Source organism: Chionomys nivalis, chromosome 19, assembly GCF_950005125.1.
Source record: "Chionomys nivalis chromosome 19, mChiNiv1.1, whole genome shotgun sequence".
In the NCBI taxonomy this organism is placed as follows: Eukaryota; Metazoa; Chordata; class Mammalia; order Rodentia; family Cricetidae; genus Chionomys; species Chionomys nivalis.
In genome coordinates this window covers 37,372,955-37,395,022 of record NC_080104.1, presented here as the reverse complement: position 1 = coordinate 37,395,022, position 22,068 = coordinate 37,372,955, and the positions used below count along the sequence as shown (strand labels likewise).

The following is a 22,068-nucleotide window of genomic DNA, read 5'->3' as shown; positions in this document are numbered from 1 at the left end:
TAGGAACCAGGCACGCGCCAACTTGTTCTCCTGGCCGAGATACTGGGGTAGGTCCAGCCCCCAGCCATGGCTTGGGTGTCTGCTGCCATGGGAAACTGTTCCCCATCTTTTTTCCATCTAGCCCACACAGATGCCTCAGGGACCCCAGGAGAGAAAAAAAAAAAAAAAAAAAAAAAAAAAAAAAAACCTGGCCTTTGAGGCAGCCTCGAGGTGAGTTCTTTTTTTTTTTTTAAAGAAGGTTGGCAAGTTTTGGGGGAGCATGGGGCACAGGGGTTCAAGAGGCCTAGTGAGAGTAGATAGAAGTTTTTTTCAAGTTTTATTTATTTATTATGTATACAATGGTTTGCCTGCATGTGTCCCTGCAGACAGAAGTTGGCACCAGATCTTATTTCAGGTGGTTGTGAGTCACCATATGGTTGCTGGGAATTGAACTCAGGACCTCTGGAAGAGCAATCAATGCTCTTAACCACTGAGCCATCTCTCCAGCCCCTCGTGATGAGTTTTATACCCACTTCTCTGCCTTTTTGTCCCAGACAGAGAACCTAGATGGCCCAGGGACAGTAGTATTGTATCATTTAGGCTCTGCCGTTTTGGCCCTGTGGTGAGGCAGTGTATCAAAGCAGGGGTAAGACACTAGAGCCAGCTCACTCCCCGGCTGAGAAGAAAGAGATCAGAGCAGAAAGAGAGATATCACTCCAGTCCTCTTTAAAAATACACCCTCAGTGACCTGGAGACCTCTCACTATGCCCCACCCCCAGTTATCTGTGGGCTTAGACAGCCACAGTCAAGAAAGGTGTGGACCTTCTGACCCTGTCTACACTGGTCGGTGTTTTCTATTCACAACTTGAGTTTCTCAGTCCAAGTGAATGTGTCATAGGCAGGTAGTGTTGAAAGGGAGGTGTGAGGGCTTCTGCCCAAGGACTTTCAGAAATACAGGAAGAGGTCTGAGGAGGCCTCGTGAAGCTATGACTGAGCCGGTGACGTCGGATCATACGTCTGCCTGCACACACAGTGACCTATGCTCATGCTGTTAGAGGAGAGATTCTAAAGGGACCCGTGATGGGGAGAGGGATTCCTTGCTTTATTTTATATGTTCTCATTTGCACAGACAGGGGTTTTAAAAAGAATCGACAGACAATTAATGCGATCTTTGCAGAAAGACATGCATTCCGATGCAGTTCCCTGAAATGAAAAGAGGGGTCATTTGCAGAATGGGGACTTCCTGGAAGCCGCCCTGAACAAAGTTCTCTGGGGTTGAACAGAGCTGTGGTGAGCAGTGTCAGGAACGGACAGGCGGAGCAAGTGGGCTCCTGAGCTCTTCGAGACTTCCCACGTGTGACTTTCCTGCAACCTTACTCTTTGAAGCAACTACAAATGCTATGACCTGGCGGTCACTTCCCTTAATGCAGGAAGAATTGCTCCCAAGCCCAAGTACGCTGCCAAGTAGGCTTTTCAAATTAGCTTGTTGGCAAGGTCGATCTCAGGGCAGAGTCCGGATCACGACAGTGCCGGAGTGGGAATTGGCTCCGACTTCTTTGGTCCAGGCAGGTGATGTACAGCAGTGTTTGCAATCTTATACGTGGTTCAGGTATTCAGGAAACCTGAGTTCAATTCAGTAAATGTGACCAAATTGCAGAGTGATGTGAACACAGAAATATCTCAGTCCTTCCTGTGAGAGGCTCACATTCTTTCCTTCTGCTGACATGCGCGAGAGAAAGATGAGGCATGATCTAATATGGCGCATGCGTATGTCTTTCACAGAGCTTCTGCCTGGAGTTACTGCATGTAGTCTTTCGATGCGGTTAGGGTTGGAGTTCTGGGTAATAGAGGAGAGAGGACAGAGAAAAGACAGACATTCCAAGAGACTCATTCTGATAACTGGGGGTGTAGCAGAGAGAGAGAGAGAGAGAGAGAGAGAGAGAGAGAGAGAGAGAGAGAGAGAGAGAGAGAGAGAGAATTTAGAACTTTCAAGGTCCTGGTACAATACAGTACTGATATGGAAATTAAAAAAAAAAACAAAAAAACAAAAAACCTCTCTCTTAAAAGCGCTCTCACTTCTCCCGGTGAAGGCAGATCAAGACAAGGTGGAGACAATGAGGATAAATAGGACCAGGTCCTAAAGGCCCTCTTCTTGCTTAGGATTGAATTACAGTCTTTCATTCCCTGGCCTGGTAACTGACCAAGCATATTCTTAGGAAAAGAAAACCTCCAGAGTGTTCTTCCTCTACTTTAAACCTGACCTGCTACAGAAGTCCAAGGTGCCCACAGCAACACAAGGAAGCAGACAGTGATCTAATAAGGCGGGAGAGTTCATCCCAAGGCCATGAAGCCAGAAAATCAGACCACCTCAAGGATATATGCAAAATGTAGAATTTCAGATTGTGGAAAGATGGCGAAGGCAGCGGGGGCGGGAGGGTGGCGGCGTGGAGTAGAGTCTGACCGCCTGCTGGCTGTCTCAGGTGTCTGACAGTTAATTGCACTGGAGCTCCCTGGATCTGTCCCAGGAGGCAGATAACCAAACCACTACAACTGTACAGAATCATCAGCATCTTTTCTGTGCAGAAGATTCCAAAAATATTTGTACAGTTAGTACAGCCTGAGCGTCATGTATTTCTTTATTTGTAGTTTTCCAGCAAATATTGCTACAGAAGATGTTGAACATCACACAATTCCGAAAACGTATTCCTGGCTTTCCAACAGGCAAAAATACCCAGCTCAGTGATGTGAAGAGAAACGTGGTTGTTCTAGAAAGCTCTGCCATGACTCCCAGGCCCAATTTTAAAGTGTCCTCCAAATAGGTAGAAAATTGTCCTCAATTTTCTTACTGGGCAAACTTAAAACATATATAGCTAACTTTCTCCCAGTGCAGAATTACCCACAAGAGTCTTTCTAGAAGTGTTCCAATTGAAACCCACCTACAATTGGATTAAAGGGAAGATAGAGAAATCAAGTGGTCTCTTCTCATGAGGTAAAAAGAGAGCCACCTTTCCCTTTGCTTCACAGGTGAGGTGAGGAAAAGTAGAAGGGCGTTCCCAAGTCACAGCCGCCCCTACTGCTCTACTCGAACCTTGTATATCCTCCCCAAGCCCCAAACCGGATTGGAGCTCGGTAGAAACTGTATGCTAAGTATATACAAAACCTGGGTTGGATCCCCCGAACTTAAAACAGACAAAAAATAACAACCAATCCCTGATTCCCAGCAGGTGACTAAGGATGTCTTTGATGGTGATCAGGGATCCCAGATCCTGAGGGTTTTACTCCTTGGTCTTGAGGTGAACGGCTTTTGTTGTTGTTGTTTGTGTTGTTTGGTTTTTCGAGACTTGGTTTCTCTGTAGCTTTGGAGCCTGTCCTGGAGAACTAGCTCTTGTAGACTAGGCTGGCCTTGAACTCACAGAGATCCACCCACCTCTGCCCTCCGAGAAAAGCGTGCGCCACTACCGCCTGGCGAGAGGAACGGCTTTATCACATCATGCTGGCATAAAACCTCAGCACAGGCCCATGCAACCCAGCCAAATTAATGGTCCCTGTTGTGACAGAAAGCTGCCGTAGCCCCACAGATTCTGGTTCTGAGTTTAGCCCCCTCCCTCCTCTAGCCATGCTGGCGCGAAGCTATGCTTGGATAGACCATTCAGATGGTCTGCCAATGAGAAGAAGAGAGAGAGATCTCAAAGTTACAAGGCCAACTCGCCAAATTACTCCGCACAGGGAAACAGTTTTGGTGTGGCTTAAGTAAACATCCCAGGAACAAGAGGCGCATGAGATTGTCCCCTTTCGGGGATGCAGGGAAGAAGGGTGAGAGGCCACATGTGCAATCATTTCAAGGTGTCCTGACCGGGGCACGAGAGAGTCAAACAGCCAGAGAAGACAAGCCGAAAGAAAGGCGGATAATTCTCTCCGAGAGCAGAGAACAGAAGGGTCTCAAACACGCGGGCTCATGCTTGTGAGTTTTGTTTCCCTTTAAGAGTTCAAATGAGAAGCGAGAAGCACATGTTTTCAGGGTCTGCACCAGGGAAGTTCTCATGAGTAAGAGTTCAATATTCGGCAACATTCGCTGACAGGACTGAACTGCGATGCCAGCGTTTGTGTTTTTAGTTTTTCTTTTTTTCCTTGCCCTTGGTGGTTGAGCCAGCCAAGCAGAGCCCTTCTCGGTTGTGCTATCAAAGCCACAGTGGAAACTTGTGTCCAGCGTTCCAAGCGAGCTTTAACCACCCATGGAAAACTCAGAATCATAGAGTCATTTGTGGGTTTGGCTGGGAGTCAGACGTGTTTTGAGGCTTCAAACACTGACTGTTTGCATCGATTAAACACGTTTGTGAAAAGGAGAGCGCGAGAGCGAGAGCGAGTGAGAGAGAGAGAGAGAGAGAGAGAGAGAGAGAGAGAGGAAACGGGATATGGAAACTGCATCCCAGAGAGCCAAGCATCTTCCTTCTAAACAGAGCCTGAAAGGAGACCAGGGGTATGTGGCGGCCTTTGCTGGGACACTGAGCTAGTTTCTCTTGGGAGTCTCAGGCAAATGAACAGAGTATGGGTTCTAGGAGTGGGAGATGGCTCCCAAAGGCTCCTCCCCTTCATTGGAGGAAGCCTTTGGGAGTCCTTGTTTGCATAAGCTCTGAGAAGACTGGTGCCCTGTCAACTGTTTCGTTTTCCTGCTGAGCAAGGCAATAGTGTTTTCTGGAAAGCGTGTAGAACCTGCTGAGCCACCACACCAGGATCTGGTTCTGTGTCACCTAGACACATGCGAACACCTGCCTTCGGCTTCCCAGGTGGAGAGAGCATGGTGTTTGATCGTTCCCAATTGCCTGTCCCGGCTTTCTGATCCTAGACACTTACTCACCTTCCAACCATATGAGGCAATCGGAAGATGATCTCTGAATCAAGGCTGAATCATCCAGGCAGCTTCCTGCTCGGGGTTGAGTGGGGATGTCTACGTGGGAGAAATCACTCTTCAGTGGGACAAACGTGCTCTTAAAGTTATCCAGTGCCGGTGGCCATATGGGGAGGTCTGTCTCCCGGCCCAGTTTCATGTGTTCCTCTTCTTCCTAGTGATTAGGTCCTCCTGGTCCCCATAGAGTGGCCACCATTGGAGGAAGGGGACCCCAGTCTACTCCTCACAGGTGGGCCTGCAGCCAGCCTCTCTCACTAGCTGACTTGCCACCAGGTGGTAGCATCCACCTGCCCCAGGTACTCAGTCTTCAGGCTGGTGCAGGCCAATGCAAGGTCAGCATTTGGATCACTCTGCTCCACAGACCAAACCTTTTTGACATTGTGACGTTGCTGTGCCGTTTTCCCGTGACAGAGGACGTGACACATGAGATTGGGTTTTGGTGTTCCTAACAGTGGTCTGTTCTGCCTTTGGTCTCCCTTCCTTCCTCCCTCCCTCTTCCAGAGATTGACAGGGAATCACAGTAACCTCCGCCAGGCAGCTGGAATTCCAAGGAGTTATTTCGCTCAAAGCGCCTTGGGGTCACCTGGAGGGCTGCTTCCCTAAGGACTTGCTCTCTCACACGGTCCCTGTGCATCCTGGCCAAGCTGGCCACAGGTTTAGAGACAGGCAGCTAGGAGCTCATTCCCCTCAGCTGTGTGGCCCCAGGGTCCAGAGAGTGTTGGTTAGTGACCGAATTCCAGGCCAAGAATTCAATAACCTATCCTTTGCCCTCTTTGTGGCTTGGTTCTGCTTATGGAATTAGATTGTCTCTCAGTTTCTTTTTCTTTGACCAACTAGCCTGTTATCTAGAGCAGAGGTTTTCCTCTCCAGAGGAAAATCTTTCATTTATAGAAAGGAGCTGAGTCTTAATCTCCTTCCTGGTGAGAAGGCGGTATGTTTCTTTCTCATCCTTGTTCATCACCCCTTTGCCATTGGATAAAAGCCAACGTTGACGGGAGACCTACTGCGTGCTATACTGTTTGGTCCTGGGTCGTTTACATGCAAAACCTCTAAAGACTAAGGGCTTCCACAATAACTCTTTAAAATAGATATTAGTTAGGCCTTATTAGAAATAAGTAAATTGAGGGCTAGGAAGTCTCATGGTTTACCTGAGGTCACAGATCTCATCACAGGGCACTCAGGTACAGGCCTGATTTCAGGGCTCTATTCTTCCATAGTACAATTTATATTTTTCAGAATGTTTTATCCAATGTACTATAAAAAGTCATTAATTTAAAAAATGAGAGACTGTCCCAAACTGTCTTTCAGTGACTGGTCCGTTCGTGCATCCAGATTACATGATAATTTTTATTTTTAAATAGTTTATTCTTTGAGTTGTTGATATGAGTAGATGATATTAAAACCTGAAATTGTAATTGTCTAACCTTCCTGTTTCCCGAAAGTCCCCCGACCCTCTAATTCTCTCTAAGCAACAGGTTTCTTATTCATAAATGAACACGTGTTACTTTCAGCATAAGAACATTTAACTAATACATTTTTTTAACGGCTCATACGTTTGGGTTCTTGAATGTCACAGGAAACAAGTAAAAATATACAATAAATAGTCTCCTTTCCCTCCTGGCCCAAGCCCCAGCCTCCCAGGCCTAGTCACAAACAAGGCTGTATTGTTTCCCCTCTCTTTGTTCAAGAAGGCAAATGATTGGTTACAATCTGGGAAATATTCCCTACCTTATTTTTCTTGGGTGCTGTATCTCGGAAATCATGCCAAATCAGTAAATATACTTACCACATTTTTAACAGCTACGCTCATAAATAATTTGGAAACGTGCCATGCTGTGTTTAACAAGTCCCCTGCTGGCAGACACTTGATCTGGTCCAGTATTCGGCTGTCACAAACAATTCTTCAGGGACTGACTGCTCTTTGGTTCGTATCATTTTGCCTAGGAGAAAGTACGTACAAGGTAGGTTCCTGCTAGGGGAAAACCTAGAAACGGTCAACAGTGTGTGCACTTTTAACTTAAAGACATTTTTCATCATGAGGTTTTTCAAGCATTGTGAGGGGAAACGAGAGATATGATGAATTCTCAACATTCACTATTGAGCTTTAGTTACTCTAAAAGCCCACAGGTGAAACCGTTTTACATGTACATCTTAGCTCTATCTACTTCCTCTGCCTCGATTTATCCTGAACCAGCCCTGGCATGTTACTTCTTTTGGGCACGTTTCTGAAAAGTAAGGGAGTTTTGAAGAAGAAAAACATGTGTATATGTAATTTCATATAAAAATAAACCACTGCCAGGTGGTGGTGGTGCACGCCTTTGATCCCAGCACTTGGGAGGCATAGGCACAGGTGGATCCCTGTGAGTTCAAGGCTAGCCTGGTCTACAAAATGAGTTCCAGGACAGGCTTCAAAACCACACAGAGAAACACTGTCTCGAAAAACAAACAAACAAAAAAACCTTACTAACTTATTATAATATCACCAAATAACCTGTCAATGCCAAAATTTCCCAAATTGGTTCATAAAAATTTTTCCTTTAATAGTTTGTTCTGCAATCAAAATCCAAATATAAGTGATGGTTGGTTGGTTGGGTTTGAGGGGAGTTGTTTTTCAGTCCATTGGTTTCTCCCCATCCCTCTTTTCTCAGCATTGTAGAAATGGGTAACCCTGTTTGAGAGACTGAATTTTCCTGACCATATGACTCCTGAGGTATTTAATACCTCTCTAATGTCGAAAGGGAAATATAAAAATAAATCATAGAACTTCTAATAAAGAAAGCACCAGCATAACAGAATCAGTGGGGCACAGCTCCTGCAGTTAGCAGAAGAAGCTTTATGTAACTTATTATGTCAGTAAGAATAAAACTAGATGCATAACTCTCAAAATGTAAGCAAATAAAACAGAAGGAAGCAGGCGAGAATAAATGCAGAATTAGTGTTTCATTATTCTTTGAACTTGTATTTTAAAACTGATGCTTAAGACTCACCATCTGATACCTAGACGATTTTGCAATCTGTAGCTTTTACATAGAGAGAGTAAATGTTAGTAGCCTCGGAGTGATTGGTCTGTCTACATACACTTTACTTGGAATCTAGGACCCAGCCTACCCTGACCATTAGAGGGAATTCACTTAGGGTATGTCTCACTTGGAAGATGGGAACAGGAGTGGAATGGATCCCTGTGTCAAGGCCCAGCTTACCCACCTCCTTGGAGGAAAGTGTTAACTTTGGGGAGTCCCCTGAGAGTGACAGGAGTTGAGAATTTCTGATCCTTTACGATGCTTGCATGGCCTTGCTATCTCACAGACACCAGTGCAAATCTCAGCTGGTATAAAAATCATTCACCTCATCTAGAGCAAAAGTCACATAACCGAGATAACGAACTTTACCTAAAGGGGCTGAGCATCCTGGGCGAGGCCAGATGGAGCAAGTGCTGAGTAAGGGACAGATCACGTGACACCCTCACCTCTCACATTCCGAGAGTCCAGCACGCAGACTCTCTTGTGACACCAATCAGGAAGTGTCAACCAGGAGAAAGCCATCACACAGCTCTCCCTGCCTTCTCTGAAAAACGTTTTACCCTGAGCCCCCCTCGAGCGATGCGAATAACATGCCCACCCACAAAACCCTCTACTATTGTGATGGTTCTTCAGTCGATTTGACTGGATTTAGAATCTCCTAGGAGACACACCTCTAGAGGACTCTGAGGATGATTCCAGAGAGGTTTAATGGAGGGGAAAGACTGACCCCCAAAGGTGGACAGCACCCCTCAAGAGCTGATTTCTCAGACTGGATGAAAAGGGGAAAGTAAACCAGGCACCAGCTCTCATCTCCCTCTGCTTCCTGACTGAGAAGGCAAAGTGACCAACCAACGGCACATTCTCACAGTGGTCATGCCATCTCAGTGACACCCAGCCGTATCCCTCCATAAACCCTGCCCTCAAATGTCACAGCACTGAGACGTGACTAACTCAGGCCTTCATTGTCCCTCCATGTGCCCATCTGCCACTGTGTCTGCTTGTGGGCCCGCTCAAGAGCAGATGCTGCCTTTCCTAGGCACGGGAATACGGATGCTTCCCACCTCCGTGATGGACATTGCCTCCTGCCCCTATTAATGGCTAACTCTGCTCAGAGAACCTTGGCTTTGAGTGTGAGGGACACATTAAGACCTCCATTTGCCTTCTGCCCCGATGGAGCTACTGGATGGCAACAGTTCTCTAATCCTGAGCATTGGGCTCCTTAGTGAAACAAGCTTACTAAGGATTCTTTAGGTCATTGGTTGGGTTCATTCCCCCATGGTGGGTTATCTGCAAAGCAAGGTCCAGAAGACCATCATGTCAAGGCATGTCCTCCCCGAAATCTCCAAATGGCCCACCCATGTTTGCACCAGGCTGTGACCAGGCTCAGACACAGAAACCCAGAAGAGGTTTCTGGTGAGAGTAGACCCATGTCATTTCTCCTTTGGGTGGCAGCAGGCACAGCCCTCTGCATCGCACCGCCACTGGCCCCTGGAACCAAGGCCAGGGCTCAGGGAGGCTTGGCTTTGTGCGCGAAACACCGGGAAGCCAGGAAGAACGTTAAGTCAAACAAAGGGTCTGCAGCAGCAGCAGCAGCAGCAGCAGCAGCAGCAGCAGCAGCAGCAGCAGCAGCAGCAGCAGCAGCAGCAGCAGCAGCAGGGAAACACGCGACGACAGGCGATCATCGAGGGGCGCTCGCCACCGCGCCCTGCTCCCTTGGCCCGCGCGCGCCTAGCCCGCCGCCCCGGCGCGTCTGTCCTTATATGGTCAAATGACTCGGCGGGGGTTCTCGAGGGCGGGAGCGGCGCGGGCTGCACTCCGCCCGCTGAGCCGCCGCCACCACCACCGCGCCACAGTCCGCTGGGTGTCCTAGACCCTGGCCCTGCTGGAGGCGAGTACTCCTGCCGCCGCCCAGGCCACAGTCTGGCCTGGTACACAAGAATAGTCACCAGACAGCTGCCCTAGCACGCGTGGAGAGACACCGGTAGCCAGCGTAGCCCGACCGCGGGGCGGAGACCCGGGACATCGGAGCAGGGCTGTGCAGACCGCACCGGGATAGGGACCCCGAAACGGAGAGAGGACAGATCCTGACGGTAGGAGAGCTCTGTTTTGCAGAGGACACCCGGGATGGGGACCTAAAACAGAGAGGACAGATCCGGGGAGAAGAGAGCCTAGCTGGGCAGGGAACACCCAGATGGGGGCTCGAAATGAAGGGGAGGGTGCTAGGAGGGGAGGGGGCGAGTCATGGAGACGGTGCACCGGAAACATGGGAGAAGAAGGGGAGTCTTGAAGGGGAAACAACAGAAACGGGGAGCTGATTTACGGGAAGACACCTCCAGGAAGAGCGGATGCGGGCCAGAGAGGACCAGATCCATGAGAGCTAGGGATCCGAGCATAGGAGAGCTTAACTTGGGAATGGTGGGGAAGAGACCATTGGTGTCCAGAGGGCGGGTTGCAGCCCTAGAGGGGTGGGTCGCCGCCAGGTGGTGGGAGACGGTGAACCGCCTACCGGCGACTCCCCGGGGACGAAGTGGAACTGGTCTGTGAAGTCTGTGTAAGGAAGGTGACAGGCTGGTCAACACGTGGATGTCCAGGCATTTCCCTAGGGAAGAAGTGGGAGTTTGCCTGTGACCACACATCTTGACTCATCCACAAAATTAAAACCTGAGCCATAGGGTTAAAAAAAATAATAATACTTTTAAATGAAAAGAATTCTAACCGATAGATTGCAGTCTCGTGATGTCTTGTGGAAAGAAACTCTTCAGTGCTCTTACTGGTTTTAAAAGAATTAGCCGTATTTGCTCGGTAGTTTTCGGGTGTGTCTCTGGAACTCAATGAAGTAGGCATCTTATGGAATATACAGCCCTCTTCGGCAGAACCTACTTGTGGCATGCACTTTCTTACACGCATTTTGGAAGTAACGAGCTACAATTTGGGCTTATGGTTAAGAGAGTGTCTTAGAAACACTTCTCTGAATGTGTCTCATGTGCTGCTACCCTGCTTATATGTATATTTTGCAGTAATGTAGTAGAGGAAGGTTGCATGTGGTAGGGGTGTGTGTGTGTGTGTGGTGTGTGTGTTGTTCTTGTTGGTTGAGATAAAGCCTCCCTCTGTAGCCAGGAAAGCCTGGAATTTACCATGCTATCCCAGGTGACCTCAAACTGGTGCCTATCCTCCTGCCTCAGCCTGCAAAGTGTTGCAATTGCAGGAGTGACCTAGACATCCTGCAGCTACGGTGACTTAGAACCTTCCCTTCAATCACTCCCCCCAAACAAAAATTTGCCTGAGGTCTTAGAGTCTATGAATTCTTAACCCAATAACTAAAGGTCAATAGAACCAAACTTTAAAACGCTTATTTTCCTCACTCTTTTTTCAGATTCAGCTCTCTCCTAGTTTTTAACAGAACAGTGTGTAAGCATTGACGGCCCCTGTTCTGGCTTTTTTTTTGTTCTGCCTCTTTGCTGTCCAGCCTCACAGATACAACATGGATGGGTGTAGAAGGTTTGACTGGCAGATAGATGCACCTGGAACAGAACCAAGACGCCAGAGTTAGCGCTGGGACCTCTTAGCCCACATGGCCTTGCCTAAGCCACAAAATCTATTGGTTCCTCAGTTTCCTCCCGTAGGATCCGATAACAAGGGAGCTTTCCTGGCAAGGTCTGTCTGTCTATCTATCTATCTATCTATCTATCTATCTATCTATCTGCCTATCTTCTATCTATCCACCCATATATCTTAACTATCTCTCCATATATATATGTATATACATATATATATATATACACATACATACACACACACATATATACATACACAAACATAGACACATATGTATTTGTGTATATGTGCATTATATTATGCACATGATGCACAGGGTATGTAGATTTTATAGCCTCTTGTTCACAGAGAAGAAACTGAAACAGAATGATTAAAGTAACTTTGCTGTCCAAAGTTTCCCAGCCTGTAGATGGTGGCCCTGAGAGCTACCTCTAGAGAGCTTGACAGCTGGGTTCTGACCTCTACTCTGTATTGGGCCACACTGTATGAATATTTTCTTGAGGCCCTGTGCTGTATGTTTTGACCTAAGATTGTTAAATGCCTTCAATACTGATCAATATTTTAACTGTAGAGAGAAATGCCCAGCAGGACATAGTAAAAAAAAAAAAAAAGAGTTCAGGAGGCTAACAAGACTGGATTCTACCCCTGTTCTGATGGAGGGCTAGGTACCTAGCATCTGACACACCATGTCTGAGTCACTGTTCTATGGCTGAGAAGAGACACCATGACCAAGGCAACTCTAATAAAAGAAAGCATTTAACTGAGGATTGGCTTACAGGTTCAGAGGCGTAGTTCATGTTCATCAAAGCCGGAAAGCAAGGCAGCACACAGGCAGACTGATGCTGGAGAAGAAGCTGAGAGTTCTCCATCATGACCTGCAGGTAGCAGGGAGAAAGAGAGTCTGGGCCTGGCATGGGCTTTTGAAACCTCCAAACCTACCCTTAGTGATATACTTTCTCCAACAAGATCACAACTTCTAATCCTTCTAATTCTTTCAGAGAATTCCACTCCCTGGTGACCAAGACTCAGACATATGAGTCTACAAGGATCATTCTCATTTAGATCAGCACATACTGACTTCCCCATTTGCGAACAGCTGTAGTGTGGATATGACTTTTCCCTAAGACTCATGTGCTGGAAGCTTGGTTATCCTTGGGTAAATGTTGGGATGTAGGGAGTGGAGTCTAGAGGTTAGAAAGATGGTTCAGCAGTTAAGAGCACTTACAGAGGGTCTGAGTTTGACATGCAACTCATAACTCCTTGGAACTTTTACTCCAAAGGATCCTACATCTTTTTCTGGCTACCATGGGCACCTACACACATGCCTACAGACACATACATGCTATGTAAAAAATAAAAATGAAAGAACCTAAGAGAGGGGTCCTAATCAGCAGAAGGCCCACCATCTCTTTCAGTCTCTGCTCATCAGTTTGTGAGCTCACTCTCTCTACATCCTCTGTGAGGCTTCTGAGTCTCCAGAACCATGAGTTAAGGAGCATCTGAACACAAAGCCGCAGAGTGTAGGATGTTGGTTAAGTGTCTTTGGAGCCAGCAAATACAGCTTGTCGTACAACCAAGAATGTCAGTCAAAGAGCACATAGACCCGGGCTTGCTACAACCTTTGGAGCCAGTTAAGTTAGGCAATCGGTGAATGAGTGGAAGGAAGTCTGCCAGCCTCTCTTGATGGGTCCCTGATATGGAACACCGAGGCAGAACCACAAGAAAGAAGGGCTACCATGCAGAGGAAGAGGGCAGTTGTTCCTGGAGTGGGGGAGGCTAAAGGAAAAGGCAGCGGAGGTCTGCATAAGGAGGTGGGGCTGGGACTCAGAGGCCAGATAGATGAAGACCAAGCTGCTAGGGATTTGTACCTCGGAGAGAGAAGGAACCTGCCGAGAGAGAACGGTTGGCTTTCACTCTGTAGGTGCAGAGCTGACAGCATCAGTCTCTTGTTCTCACCCTCGAATGCAGTGGTAGTGCCATGGGGTGGAATCTCCCGCCATCTGTAAGGCTTGTGAAGTTGAAGCAGCTTACCCTTCCGGGCCTCACCAGGCTGTCTTGTGGAGACCGAATGGGCATGTTTTGAGAATGGATTGTTGTGATGGGATCTTAAACAATGACTTGGCCATAGAGTCAGGCCGGGGCTGTTTGGCAGCGTGCCTTTGTTTTCAGCTCCTCGGTGCCTAACACGGTCCAGGGACATCTCGGCTACTCAGTACATTCTTTTCACTGGATTGAAAATGTCAGAAGCATATTTCTTTTAAAAAGTATAGCTATTCTGTATTGTTGGGCTTCAGATCAGAAATTTGACGTTTATTGACTTTCATTACTGAAAAATCCAAGGATCATTCAGAAGACAGCATCCCTTTTAAACACAAAATATATCTTAAAATTCTCTGAGACAAGGCAAGATTTGTTTTCATTTTCATTTTTCAAAAGTTCCTAGTGTATATGGCACACAGTGACTCACCTTTCTGTTTGCCCTTTGGTGCAGTATCCAAGGAGGGGCTGGTTAAATGAATTAATAAACATACATTTTGTAATCTAAAGTGTTTGCAATCCAGATATACAGAGGTTGATCTCAAGTGAATTCTAGGTAGCTTGTTCTATTTTCAGACACATTTAGACCCACGGGTATCATTTTACCAGAATTACCAGAATCTCAACTTAAACTAAGTCAGCTTGATTAGACTAACCTAGACCAGAGAGCACAATGTTGAACAAGCTGAGTTTGCCCGTCAGTGTTGCCATCCAGGGAAGACAAATCACACCAGAGCAGATGTCCTCTAACTGGGTGCTGGTGTAAGAGCCCCGTGCCTCTGGCTTAGGTGGAGTATCGTTGATTAAAAACACAGCATCCACCAGGGGTTTTGCCGATCTCTGCAGCCCACGTCTGAATCTGTCCATTTTTCTCAAGGCCTGGGAGTGTCTTTTTGCTTCTTGACCTACTCAGGTGATAATCTGAACTATGCAGCTGTGTATTGGCTGGATTCAGAGTCCAAACACCACAAGAAAGTTCTCCCTCCTGTGGAAGCAGCAAATTGTCTGGAAGGAGGGATAAAAGTGGTGTTGAAGAGAAAACATAAAGACCTGGAGATCTTAATGCTGTCACATGCCAAACCACGGTGACTTTTGGGGAGATTATACATAGAAAACCTTTTTCTACCTTTGCACTCTTGACCTTTGCCCACATTTCTACTAGATCCTTTTTGAAAAAGTATTTATTTATTTATTCTATGCCCATGAGCATTTTAGCCAGATGTATGTTTGTGCACTGCATCCATGCCTGATGTCCAAGAAGGCCAGAAGAGGGCATCAGATCTCCTGGGGCTGGAATTACAGACAATTGTGAGATTCCATGTGGGTGCTGGAAATCAAACCCAGGTCCTCTGCAAGAGCAGCAAGAGCTCTTACCACTGAGCAAATTCTCTAGCTAAGACAGTTTGTTAATTTGCCCAGCTATTCAATTTTCTCCTCTGTTCTACACTTATTTACAAAGGCCCTGTGTGTGCTCCCTGCTGGAAAGGTCTCCATGTTGTACAATGCTCCCTGGCCAATACTGCAACCCTACAAAGCGCTCACAGCTAACTGACCAAATTCGTATTTTTTTATTAGCGAACTGTGCTGAATTGCTTCTTAGCACTGAGATTTCCTTCCTAAATCTGTGGTAACAATTAAAGATCAGCATGATAAGAGTCAGATCTAGTAGCCCCAGTGTGCAATACTAGCTCTCTAGAGTCACAGGCATGAAGAATATATATTTAAGGTCAGTCTGGGTTGCCCAGACCCTGTACCTTCGTGAGTGAACACAAGAAAGAATGAAAAAAAAAAAAAATCAACTGTGTCTCAAACTGGCTGATTGCAATTGCTTCTACACGTGTTGTGGGCAGGGGTGTTTCCAGAAGGGAAACAGGTTTCACTTTAGATATGGCTTTATGAGGAAAGCCACAAGCAGTAAGGTTAATATACATGAAACATGGTTGGCATCCCTTGGGATTTGAATGGGCCCATGGTGGGGGGGCATAAAAATAAACAGAGAAAAGAAGTATTGAGAAGTATTGCCTCTTGGGGACTCTCGCCAACTCTAGCCTTGTGTGGTGCCCTACCTTATTTCACAAGGATTGACCTGAAACTTGAAGACCTGGGCCAGTAGGCCCAAAACAGTCTTTATAGCATCCTACCCCCGCCTTGGAAATCTTTCTCAATTAAGCAGAAAAGCAAGAGAGGAGCTCTCTGGCTACTCGTCTGCCTCTTGCCCTTCCTCCTCTCCCTCACCACTCCCTCCCTCCTTTTTCTCTTTCCCAGATTTGCAGGGCTCTCTCTTTCCTCTTTGTAACTCTGACACTCCCCTGTCTGAAAAAGTAGAAACAGAACCGCAAATGTAAGCCTGTTGGCTCATGCAGGCTTTGTCAGTTTTAGTAGTAGCTGAGCCCTAGGCATCCTTGCTCCATTGACCTCTGAACCTTTATTCTGCAAGAGCCAGGAAGCTGGCTGAGGGCAGACACAGAGGTCAAACCCCTTGTCCCCAGGGCAGACCCCCACCCTCCACGAGCTGTACCGGATCCATGCTTCTCCCAGTACAGGTAGCTGAGTTTGGCCTCCTGTCTGCACCCTAAAATCCAGCTTCTTCAAATACCCTGGTTACTCGCAGCTGGAGGGGAATGACATCAGAGGATGATTTCATCCTGGGAAGGTTGAGAACTCTGGCACCCTGTAATTTAGAATTGATTCAGTCAGCAGTTATACCTCACATTCAGGTGTCTCTCTGCATGCCCTTACTTAATCCTTCCAGCATTCCTATGCAACAGGTAATGGGCAGGAATTATATACATAGCCTGCTGGGAGAGAGAAGAGTTCAGAAATGGCAAGTGGACTGTACTCAGTTGAGTGAGAAACTCCCTGTCTTAACCACTAGTCTACTGCTGTGAAGAGACACGGCATTTAACTGAGGGCTTGGTCCATTACTATATCCTGACAGTGAGCATGGCGCCATGCTGGCAGATATAGTTAGTATTAGAGAAGTAGCTAAGAGTTCTACATCTTGATCCACAGAGAGAGAGTCTGGGCCTGGCATGAGCTTTTGAAACCTCAATGCCTACCTCCAGTGAACATTTTCTCCAAAAAGACCCACACCTGCTAGTCCTTCTAATTCTTTCAAAGAGTCCTACTCTTTGGTGACCAAGCATTCAAGTATGTGAGCCTTTGGGGGGCATTCTTATTCAAACACCATCTGCATGTATGCTTGGAAAGGCTATTCAGAACTGGAATGAAAAGGGCAGGGATATGGATCAATGGTAGAGTCCTCACCTAACATATGCAAATCCCTGGGTTTGAGTCTTCCCGCTAGGTGGAGGGTGGGTGGGGGAGCTCAACAAACAAAAACTTGACTCTGACAGCATGGCATCGTTCTTAGGAGGCATGGCTCCTATTTTGTCTCCCCCAGTTTTACATGTTAAAGTCACTTTTGTGCAGTAAACATTTTCTACTCAGCGCTGTGCAGATTTGGGGAAACTGTAAAATCCCGCTGCCCACAGGGAATACCGACATTGGCGAAGTAGGCGTCTCCCCCTTCCCATCCCATCTGCTTATGTTTCGTCTTCCTGGTGTGAGCATGTCCAGCAGTGTTTTTTAGACTGTGGTGTGGCCTTCTGTGCCCTTGCCTGCAGCAGGACTTGACCACCCTTTTCAACACAAGCACTTCCCCTCCAGCAAGCCAGCTCGGTACTCCTGGAGGTCATATCGCCAAAGTCTGTGGGTCTCCACTGAGCTCCCAGCCTGGAGTTCTGGAAGCTCACATGAGGGCTTTCTTCTATCCTGGCCATCCCTCTCTCATCTTTGTAGCCCCAATCCTTTAACTGACATCCAGTAAATAATTCCAGCTTATTCAATCATTTTTGAGTGAATGAAAGACCAACCAGGCATTTTGTAGGTTTTAAAAATGAAAAATTATAGGGAATTTCTAAAATAAATGCTATGGATGTACGTCCTCATGAAGCATGACATACGATGGCTTATTGGCAAAGCAGATAGTGGTCTGCCTCTTAAGAGGTGGCTTAAGATGAGTGTGTAACTTTAAACATGCAGATTTTCACAAAGAATATTCTGGAGCTACAGAAGTAACTCAATGATAAGCACATGCTTCTATGTCAAGCCCATATCGATGCCTGGCCTCGAACATAAAAATAAAAGCGATGAATGGACTTAAAGCCCCTTCTGACAGTGAGACAAGGGCCCTCCATGCTCTTGAATTACTTTGGGAACTGTTGTCTCTGACGCAAGGAGACCTAGCAAGACATTGCATGTTTTATCTCAGAAGTGGGACCTAGATTTAAATTTACACCACACACACACACACACACACACGCATTGGGAGGATATTTGAGAGGATTAAGGGGGCCAGAGAAGAAAAGGACAAGGGAAAGTAATGATTACCAAATATGAGCAAAATATGATACACATTATGATAATGTCAAAAATAAGCCCGTTAACGGATCAAAGACCTTAATGTAAGACCAGAAACTCTCTAAGAAAATACTTCAAGATATAAGCATAGGGAAAGACTTTCTGAATAAAACTCTAGCTACTCAGAAAATAAGGTCAACAGCTGACAAATGGAACCTCGTGAAACTGAAAGCTTCTGCCCAGCCAAGGAAAGAGCTAAGACAGCACACAGAACAGGATAAAAATCTTCATCATACTTCGGACCAAGGATTAATATGTAGAATGTACAGATCCTTTGAAAATATAAACCACAAGAAATAAAACAATGCAATCAATAAGAAGACTAGTACAACGAATAGTCAGTCAGTTCTTGAAAGCTAAAACACAGATAGCCAACAAGCCTGAAAAAGTGTTCGGCCTCAGTACAGAGAAATACACATCAAAACTACACTGGGAGTCCATCGGACTCCAGTCACAATGGCAGTCACTAAGACGCAATTAACAATGAATGCTGGCGAGGATGTAGACAGAAAGGAACCCTTATGCATTGCTGGTGCGAATGCAGACTAGTCCAGCTCCTACTGAAGTCAGTATAGAGGGTCTTCAGAAAACAAAATTAATCTACCATGTGACCTAATTATGCCACTCTTGGGTATTTACCCACAGGACTCCAGTTATATATATATCACAGAGACACCTGCACATCAATACATATATACTTGTATAAAATGTCATTTAACACAGCACCATGTACAGTGAATTTATGCTCTGAAAAACTATATATATATGAACCAATGAATGATGGTGATACCAGGGATGGAGAGTGGAGAGACCCCGGATTCGATTCTCAACACCACCCTGAAATTTAGGAATTTGTTTAGCACCTCCATACTCCTTACTAAATGACCCCCATAGGCTCACATGTTTGAGCATTGGATGTGTTTAAACACTTGGTCCCCGACTACTGGTGGTGCTGTGTGGAAAGGTCATAAAACCTCCACGAGATAGATAGATAGATAGATAGATAGATAGATAGATAGATAGATAGATAGATAGATCGATCGATAGATGAAACCTTGCTAGGAGTGAGTGGGTCACTGAAGGTGGAGCTTAAAGTTGTATAAGCTGTTGTATAAGCTCTTGCCCCCTGCCCTCTCCCCTTCCTCTGTCTTTCTGTCTCTCTCTCTGCTTCCTAGCAGCAAATGCAATATAAGCAGTCAACCTCCTACTCCGGCTCACATGCTTCCTCCTCCATGATGGGCTGTGTCCTTTTGAACACATAAGTCAAAATAAATCCTCTCACCTGAAAACTGTGTTTTGTCCCAGCATCAAAAAATAGTAACTCCTGATTATTTAAACTCCTGATTAATTGACTCCCATTTTATAGAGTCTAGTTTGCACAGCATGGCAGTGAAGGGGGACACATAAGCACACTTCTAAAATAACAACGGTCTCAAATTCTAGAGTTTTCTTTCTTTTCCAACTAGGGAAGAGCCAACTTGTTGGTAATGATCAGAAATGAATACAAAGCTGTCTATGGCTGGTACATGCCTTTCTCAAATACGGAAACCCTCTGGAAAACATTTGCATTATACAAAATAGGACCTCGCATGTTAAGATCATAATTAATGAGCTAGTCATAGGTGGAAAATATATATTTTATTTTGAAAAATGATCCACATTAATCATCAGAATGTCTGTCATTAATATGTATTTTTCTTTTGTTTAGCATTGACATGTTCACAAGAATAATTACTAAAACACTGAAATAAATATAACATGTATGTAAGTAGAGTTTTTTAAAAAAAACTAAAAGAGAAATCTATTATTTTGTATATTTATAAAAATTAATTTGCTGGGTGGTGGCAGCGGAACACACTCGTGAGGCAGAGGGAGGCGGATCTCTGTGAGCCTGAGGCCAGCCTGATCTACAGAGTGAGTTCCAGGACAATTAGGGCTATTACACCGAGAAAGTTTATCTTGAAAAACAAAAATTAATTTTTAAGAGTGAACTTCACTGATGTATGTCTTGCCATCTTCTGAACTAATGATAGTAGTTCCCAACGTGCTCATTTTATGCTTTACACTAGTTGGTTAAGGCAGAGTGACCTCTTAGAAAATAGAAGGAACAAGGCAGGATGGATTCAACCCTTATGAGAAAAGATTCCATGGAAATGGGGCCAAATGCATCATCCCTGTTAGACCTCCAGAGCAGAATGCAGCTGCTGCATCATCCCTGCTGGAGACTTGGGTTCAACAGCGGTGATATTTGGTATTCGATGGCTTTATACTTTGAACAGTTGTAGAATCCCTGTTGATTCTCAGAGGCTACACCCTTAGTTTTGTTTTGTTTTTTCTCTCTCCATACTCGACCTATAGAATCAGATGAGGTGGAAAACTCATGCATCATAACCAGAGAAGCACGTCCTGGTATCAGATACTGATGTGGTATTTATGCAGATAGCTGCATACCTTAGGAGATAACCTTCTTTTTCCAGAAGGCTGGTGCTTATCTAAACGTGTTGCCTCCTTTCCGATTAAGATCGGTTCACTTTCTCAGTTAGGTAGCTCTTGGGTGAGCCTATGAGACTCCTTGTCCATCCTCATTTCTGAATTATAGTTTTTCCATCCCTAAAGTGAGGTTGTTGTTTTAGATGATTTGGGGAGTGTTTTCCAGCTTTCAAAATCCCCTGATTCGTAGTTAGTTCACTCCCCATTGTCTTTCTGATTGTGTGGACAGAACAGTGATCTCACTCCGCTACTAAATGGCAGCGTTTAATAGAAAAACATATATGTTGGAAGGCCGACTACCCCCGGGGATGAAATAAGTGAACAGGCATTTGCAAGGTCATTGACTGAAGACTTACAGGAAAGCACGGGATCCTCTGCCAGCATAGCTGCTACAACCCAGATAGCCTAAGCAAAAATGCTATTCCTATGTCATGTTTCAGTCATTACTCAAGGGCTCAAGGACCTCCTCTTGGGACGCTATCACGGGAATGTCCAGACAGTTGTCTTTAACTCCGGGAAGAGCGATTTAGAAGGAAGGATCTTGCCACATGTATCCAGCTGTGTGTTTTGTACTCTCGGAAGCAAATTATTCTATAAACACAGACATAAGCCAATAACAAATGCTTATAGTCACTGCAACCTCATGTACACAAGGTATTAAATTAATAGCTGCTATCACATTTACTGTAATCATAAACCAGACAGCAATACTGTATTTGCATCTGAGAGCCAAATTCTGGAAGCTCACCCTTGAATGACTTGAAGTGACTGGAAATTGAGTTGGGTTTGCTTAGCGTTTGTGAAATACTGCTTAGTCACAAAACTAGCTGGTGTGCCTGTGAATGACTGATAAAACTTTTCACTTTTTAATACATTAGCTATTGCCAATTATGAAAAATCTCCTGGGAAAAAAAAAGATCAAGTCTAAAATTTCAATGTGCCAGAGGCCTTGGTCCATGCCATCATTCTCAGAGTGGGCTTTCTGTCCTAACAGGATCTTTAGGTATGGTGGCTTAAGGTGGGGAAGTGAAAATCAGTCATTTCCTTCCCTCCACACTACAGAACATCTCTTTCTCTCGACACTGCATACTCATCCTGGAAGAATGCAACGTGTCTGGCATGGAGACACATTCTTGTTCCCCCTTTGCAAAGCTTGAGGTGTCTCCTGGAAAGTCACTGAATGTGGTCATTGCATTCCCAACTGTGCGCTAATCCCTGTTCTTGGAGTCAAGCCTTCCTCTTTATCCTGCTTTCTCCATACCTGGACAGCTGAAGGAGGGAGAATGACTCCCTAAAGGAAGTTGGCAGTTTCTCATCTACATTGTATTTCCCAAAGCAGGCTCAGGTCAAGGTCAATACTCTCCTGGCCTCTGACTACAGATTTTCCTGTCAGATACCCTTGCCTTGTGCTGCCATGCTTTCTTCCTACTCAAATTTATGAATCATAAAGCAGAGCGCATGGAAAATCTTTTTATAGAGATAGACATATTGTTTCTGCGCCGGCCTTTCTATTCTGAGGGCAGAGAGGTGAGGCACGGTCACGCGCTGGAAGCTTCCACGCAGAAAGGGTGAAGTGGGGGCCCTGCTACCTTTTCTGAAATCCGACATTCTAAGCCAGTCAGGAATGACTGCCCTAATGCATGGGGCGCCTTCAAGCCC

At 45.7% G+C, this 22,068-nt stretch overlaps 1 protein-coding gene across 1 annotated transcript in view; it reads left to right on the top strand.

Annotated features, from left to right (window-relative positions):
• The first annotated feature begins 9,589 nt into the window (after nt 1-9,589).
• The window catches only part of Fhl2 (four and a half LIM domains 2), a 41,829-nt gene continuing 29,350 nt past the window's right edge, over nt 9,590-22,068 (top strand). The window contains exon 1 of the mRNA XM_057751323.1: nt 9,590-9,995. The gene's annotated coding sequence lies outside the window, so the exon portion shown is untranslated. The remainder of the gene's footprint in view (nt 9,996-22,068) is intronic.